Raw genomic sequence first — 6,908 nt, 5'->3', positions numbered from 1 at the left:
CCTGGACTAGACTTGAATCCCAGCTAGACCAATCTGTACTGGGAGGTCCAGACGAGGTATTTGAACCACTGTTCCCAGCCCTGAAATAGATAGAGAGCCCTCCTTGCTGAGGATCCTGTTCTTACATAGGAAAGGGCTGGCCCTCCAAAGGTATTTGAAAGACAACAGTTTTGCCTCCTGACTCCACATACTCAAGTTGAAGGCTGTTGGGAACAAGCACATTCAACGGCACAACCCTGCTCCAAAAGGCTAGGGAGGTACCGTCTAGGTACCCGTAAGGCCCGAGAGTGCCAGAAGTTTCATTGGGCCCTCAAAAATCCTTGGGAGGGGACCACTGTCAACTCTCTCATTTTAAAAATCAGGAAAACTAAGATTCGGGGTGGAAAGTCTGCGTAGACACTGTACGCAGTAGAGCTGGGATCTGAATTCGGGTCACAGCGCAATGGCCCCCAATAAATGCCTTCTGGCTGGGGATGGGAAAGCAAGTTGGAGTGGGGCCAGTCGAGGGAGGATAGACCTATCTCATGCCTCTCAGAACTGTGGCAGCGGGACATGAGAAAGGCAGGCCCTGGGAAACCTCTGGAGTCTGTCTCATCTTCTACATGTTTAGGCCTGCTAAACAGCCTGTCAGCTCAGCATGGCCCTAAGCTGGTGGCAACTAAGCTTCCAGGAAGGAGGCAGAGACTGTGGGAGAGGCCATGGTCTGTCCTGGGCCTGCCTTCCCCCAGCACCCTAGCCTGGCTTCCTCCAGCCTGCAGCCACTGCCCCAGGCTCTTATTTCTTTCACCATCATCTCTACTGCTAAAGTCACTCCCCCTGCCCCCAGAGGCCCAGAGACATGCCTCTCTGGCCTGGTGACACACAGGCTTACTGTGTGTGGGGCCTCCCTCTCAACCTCCCCCCCCCAGGTGAAATGGCACATTCTCTTAAAATGGCAGTGTCTGTCCTCCCATTTCCAGTCAAGGGCCCCTCTGACTGACTAGAACAGACCTTTGCAGTCTCTGGGGAACAAGAGCCCTATCTCTTATCTCCCCAAGCTGTGAAACCGAAAAACAGAAAGAAAAGCCTTTTCTCAGGGGACCTTAATCTCTGAGCAAATCGTGGTGAGAGAGGTCTCCTCCCCTGGCCACACCTCCCCGGCTCAGGTTTACAGCTAAGGGCATCACACACAGAGAGGTCATTGGGGCAGGTGCTGACAGGGTTACTGTGCCCCCCCTAGGGGGGGACTTAAGGTCCATAGTCCCATGATTTTATGTGTTGAGCCTGTTTACCAGGCTGCCAGCTCAGCACAGCCCCCCAGACAGCAAGACACAACTGGGATGAACCCTGGGTTCCCACATCCAATGACACATCTGCCCAATCCCCGTGATTTTAGTAGGTGGGAGATTATAATCTCAGCCCCCTTAGAGAACTGACCTCAAGCCCGAGAAGCTGTTACTCGGGTCCCTGATTAATTCCAGAGGAGACACGAGGGACCTGGTTTAGCTTCTGTTTGTTTGAAACAGATGTCTTATGTAGCCAGGCTGGCCTCAGACTCACTGTGTATCCAAGGACGACCTTGAACTTCTGACCCTCCTGTGTCCACCTCCTAAGTGCTGGGACTCTAGGCATGTACCACCAAGCTCCGTTCACACAGTGCTCAGGATGGAGCCCCATGGCCTTGTCTGTGTTAGGCAAGCACACTGCCAACTAAACTGCAGCCTCGGCCTCCTCCTGGTTTAGGATTCTACATTCTGTTCCTTGAAATTGTTGATCACAAGGTTGCCACACAAGGATACCCACTCTTACTGCTGACTAGCTCCTAGGCTCCATGACACACATTTGTCAACTGCTTTAACCAGGGCTGCCTGAGGTGTGACAAGCATATCTGGGTACACCTGCCCCAAACGGTGGGTGAAGAGCTAAACGAGAGGAGACACTCGAGTCTGCTTGTCCCTCGTGATGACTGGGAACTTAGCCCTGGACTTTGGAATCACGTGATTGGATTCATATTCCGGCTCTGCCACTCCCTGTAAGTTATCTGAGCACTTGGGGCAGCTGGCTTTGTACATGTGCATGTAGCTTGTTTCGCACAACTCCATAGCTGTCTGGACCAGATGAGTATATTTATTACCGAGCCATGGCTCAGGACATAGCAAGTTTGTCTGGCCTAGACAATTCAGGGTTAATGATGCCCCTCTCTCTAGTACTGGCCCGGCTATTGCTAGGTACTGTAGTCAGTAGTGGACAGGACTGCCTCTACTAGGAAGAGTCTTGGAACCCGAACTCCTGGAAGTCCCTTCCCACCAATATGGGAACATCCCCTTTTATATCTGGGGCAGGGCTCAGAGACACAGGCAGCTGTTCCCTTGGAGCAGCTAGAAGTGACAGTATCCTCCCTCATGACTCTCAAGGACTGCAGCAGATGGTAGGATGGGTGTTCCCGGCTGGGCTGACAGCCTTGCTCGCCTGGAAATGTCCTCCAGTTCAAGGGAATTCCATCCAGATGTTCTCACCCACTGGGTGGTGGAGCAGTGGGGGAGCTAAGGAGCCAGGGCTGGAAAGCTGAACCAGCTTTTCTCCTCCGCCTCATTAGCCAGTCCAAAGCGCTCCCCAGGCCCAGAGTTTTCAAGTCTCCCACCTCCACCTACCAACCTCCAGCCCCAGCAGCACACTGCTAGCTGACTGCTCCTTTGGACACATCCTTGCTGCCTCAGGGGAATCTCTCAGATCTTCTTCACTCCCAGGAGGGATGAGACATAAATTCCTGCCATTTAAGCTGCAGCCCCGCAGCACTGGGAATCACTCCTTGGAACCTCAAGTTCCACCCTGTAGCTATGGAATAAGAATCTATATTGTGATGAGTTGCTTTCGAGTCTCTATCTGAATAAACATCTGCAGGCAAACACTTGTATCCTCTGTCCCCCAAGGCTGAAAACTCCACTTCGAGCAGGATGTGCTGTCCTGTTCTCTATGCAGATCTCAGAGCTCCCAAGATAGAACTTATCAAAGGCTGGGGGGGGGGGTGTTGAGAATGTAGCTCACTTGATAGAGAGATTACATGAAGCCCTAGGTTCTACCCCCAGCATTGCAACATGATGCCTTGGAGAGAGGGAGAGAGGGAGAGAAGGAGAGAGAGGGAGGGAGGGAGGGAGGGAGGAAGAGAGAGAGAGAGAGAGAGAGAGAGAGAGAGAGAGAGAGAGAGAGAGAGAGAGAGGCAGACAGACTCTTATGCTGCTGGAGCTAGGGAACCTTACATGCTCTTGTTCCTTGAAAGACACTCAGCTGCCTGTAGTATTTTCTCTATTTAAAAATTTCATTTTAAAATGCCTATACGCATACACCCATGTGTGTATGTGTGCATGTGCACATGTGTGTATACATGTGGATGTGTGTATCTGTGTGTGTGTTCACCCACATGTGTGTGCTCATGTTCTGATTAGCACATGTGAGGGTCAGAGAACAACTTGCAAGAGTTTTCTTTTTTTTCTTCCACCATGTGGATGCCAGGAATTTGAACTCAGGCCATCAGGCGTAACAGCAAGCACCTTTACTTTCTGAGCCATCTTGCTGGCCCCAAAGTCTTTGGTTTGGGCTTGAAGCCCAAAGAGTTTTTCATTCACTTTGATGGCTGTGTGTCCTCATGGGGTCACTGAGAGCCTGAGGCTTCAATGAATCTTTTCTGATTCTTGCTCCTCACACATGTGCTGTAAACCCTTTTTCACCTCGGTAGGAGCTTAAACTCAGATCCTCACCAAAGCATCCTTTCCAGCCTCATCCCATCCCCCTGCATCATCTGCCAACATCCTTTAGCCATGTTTGAATTGCTCAGGAGAATGTGATCCCCCCACCCTCAGCTTTACTGTCACCCTACCCCACCCATACCCCATTCTCAGGATTTGTTCAGGGTTTTGTCCTCAGGCTCAGTGTGTGGTAAGCACTTCGAATGCAGGGACCAAATGAACTTCTCTGCCTCAGCACCCTTCCCTACCAATACCTGGAGAGAGACATGGTGGGAGGCGGGAGGCGGACCTCCATAAACTTGTTAATAAAAGCTGAGGGCCCACGCTTGCTCTGTGTTACTTTAAATAACATCTGAGTGGGTCTGTTTGCTTAGTTCTCCGACCCCTACAAAATACCACACATGCCAGGTAGCAAAGTAGGCTTGGGATGTGGAGACAGCATTCTAGGCTTACCGAATCAGGACCCTGGTGCTGATGGCTGCAGGACAGCCCCTGACAACGGACACCACCTAGATTAACTGACATTGGCATCGAAGGAGTTGTATACCCCAAGGAGGCTGAACGCTACCCAAGCCACCTTCTTTTGGCAGAGAGGTTCTGGCAAGGGTTAGCTGTCTGGACCAGGTGAGTATATTTATTACATATGTTATGTAATAATTCAAAGACTATGTTATGACAGGAGGGGCCTGGGAAAGCATCTGGAGGACTTGATTGTTTTTTTTTTTTTTCCAGTTCCTCCTTTTTATTAAATAATACGCAACTACTTGTCTTCTGGTTTGTTGAAGCCGTAAGTCAGACAACACCTGCCACAGTATAATGCCTGTCAAAGTGGCTACCCATGAAAACTCCAGCACCACATTCATCAGAAAGACATTCTCGACGAAGTCGGCTGATTCTGCCATTTTCCTCCCCCTTATAGTATTTCAGCACCTCCAGCTTAACCTCCTTCCTCTTATGCTGGGTCTCCTTGGGAGTGGTGTGAGACTTCTTCCTTTTCTTAGCACCACCACGAAGTCTCAACACAAGATGAAGAGTGGACTCCTTTTGAATGCTGTGGTCTGACAAAGTATGGCCATCTTCCACCTGCTTGCCAGCAAAGGCCAACCTCTGCTGATCAGGAGAAATCCCTTCCTTATCCTGGATCTTGGCCTTTACAGTTTTTTTTAGGGTCTGAGGGTTCAACCTTTGAGCATGATGGTCTTCCCTGTAAGGGTCTTCACAAAATTCTGCATCGTGGTGGCGGCTCCACCCACGATGGCAAATTGGAAAGGAAGAGCCAAACCTTGATTTGTTTTGAGACAAGTTCTCACAGAGCTCAGACTAGCCTAACCTTATTATTATGTGAGCAAGAATAGTCTTGACCCTCTGATCATCCTTTCTCTACCTCCTAATATTGGGATTATAAGTATGTACCATCCCACCTAGTTTTAATTGGTACTAGGGAGAGAACCCTAGGGCTCCATACGTGGTAGGTAACTTTTGTGGACTAAGCTACATTCAACCAAGAACTTTTAAAAAGCAGAAGGTGATCTTGAACTTTGGATCCTCCTTCATCTATCTCCTCAAGTGATGGGATTACAGGCACGCATCCCCCCTGCTGTGCTGAGTTTTGAACCTGGGGGTTTCTGCATTCTATGTAAGCATGAAGTGTGATGTTACATTCCCACAATCCCAGCACTCAGGAGGCAGAGACAAGAGGATCAGGAATTCAAGGCCAGCCTGGGTTACATATTGAGACTCTGTCTTCAAAAGGCCAGACTAGGCATGGGGCTGTAGCTCAGTTGGTATGTACCAAACACTTACATAGCCATGGTTTTGAGCCCAAACATAACAAAAACCAGCTAGTGCACATCTATAATCTCAGTGCTAAGGAGCAAGAGGCAGAAGATCAGGAATTGAAGCCAAGACTCAGCTACATAGATGATTCAGGGTAGCCTGGGCTATTTGAGAGTTTCTCTTAAAAAAAAAAAAAGGACTAGGGCCTGACATCAGACTCCTATCTCTCTGAATTGAAGGCTAGCCTGGTCTACATAGCAAGTTTTAAGATAACCAACACTATATAGTAAGACTGTCTCAAACAAAACTAAGCAAAAAAAAAAAAAAAAATCAACCACATCAAAACAAAACAAAACAAAAAATTAGAGCAACAAAAATGTAAAAAATCCAAAACAAAACATACTCCATTTTCCTCATAAAAATGAAAAGTGTTATGTCAGCGTATGAAGGGCAGTTTCTCCCATCTTTTCTTCCTCTCCATTTCCTTCCCACAGGCTGTGATGGACCGGAGAGGGCCAGGCAGCAGGGAAGCTCCCTCTGGGCCTAGAGGTGCTGACTCACCCGTAGGCATATTCGCAGCCTCATTTCTCACTGACACTCCGGGCATACAGCCAAAGCTAGCCCATCTGTCCACCGTAGGGAGAAAGGGGGCACAGATTAGCAGTGCAACCGTTTTAGCAGCAGGCTAAATGGGTGGCACATGAAGGAAGGCTGACCAGGCGGAAAGCTACATGGTAGATAAAAGGGATGACCTAGTTAGATCTCAAACATGCAACCTGGAGTTTAAAGGAAGCACATTGGGCTAGAAAGAGGTCAGCTAGTACAAATGCTTGCCACACAAGCTGGAGGACCTGCGTTCAGCCCTAGAACCATTGTTCTATTTCTTGTTAAGTGGGTATAATGGCTTATGCTTGCAATCCCAGCTGGGGAGACAGAGGCAGTTGAATCTCTGAGGCTCACCAGCCAGCCAGTTCCTGAGGAATGACACCTGAGGTTGTCCTCTGGCCTCTACACAGTTACACACATTTACACCTACACACAAGTGTGTGTATATCCACAAATAAAATATGTAAATAAAGGAAACATTTTTTCCTGTAGGATAACTGTTTATGTAACATTTTGTACACACACACACACTCACACACACCATGTATACTGTACATTTTTCATGATACTTTTTCTTTTCGCATGTAAAAGACACTTTAACTATGGAAGCATCACACAAATTTACATAATTCTTACTTTGGAAATTCAGGTGGAGCGTAGGAGGAGGTTATCTGTGACCATCTTACAATTTAAGACTCAGAACACTTGGGTGGTTTTATTTTAAGCCCCAATGTTCCTACTCAGGGGCAGCACGGTTCCTTCCTTTCTAGGGTCCCAGTTGTGCTAGTACACTACTGACTGTAT

At 48.5% G+C, this 6,908-nt stretch overlaps 1 pseudogene across 1 annotated transcript; it reads right to left on the bottom strand.

Annotated features, from left to right (window-relative positions):
• Positions 1–4,482: 4,482 nt before the first annotated feature.
• On the bottom strand, positions 4,483–4,954 carry LOC308425401 (ubiquitin-ribosomal protein eS31 fusion protein-like; annotated as a pseudogene). Its single transcript has one exon. The product of its transcript is annotated as a ubiquitin-ribosomal protein eS31 fusion protein-like (transcript).
• Positions 4,955–6,908: the final 1,954 nt, after the last annotated feature.

The sequence above is a fragment of the Micromys minutus genome (genome assembly GCF_963924665.1).
Source record: "Micromys minutus genome assembly, chromosome: 10".
Lineage (NCBI taxonomy): Eukaryota > Metazoa > Chordata > Mammalia > Rodentia > Muridae > Micromys > Micromys minutus.
The sequence above is the reverse complement of the archived record's forward strand: the minus strand, read 5'-3'. Positions and strand labels throughout refer to the sequence as shown.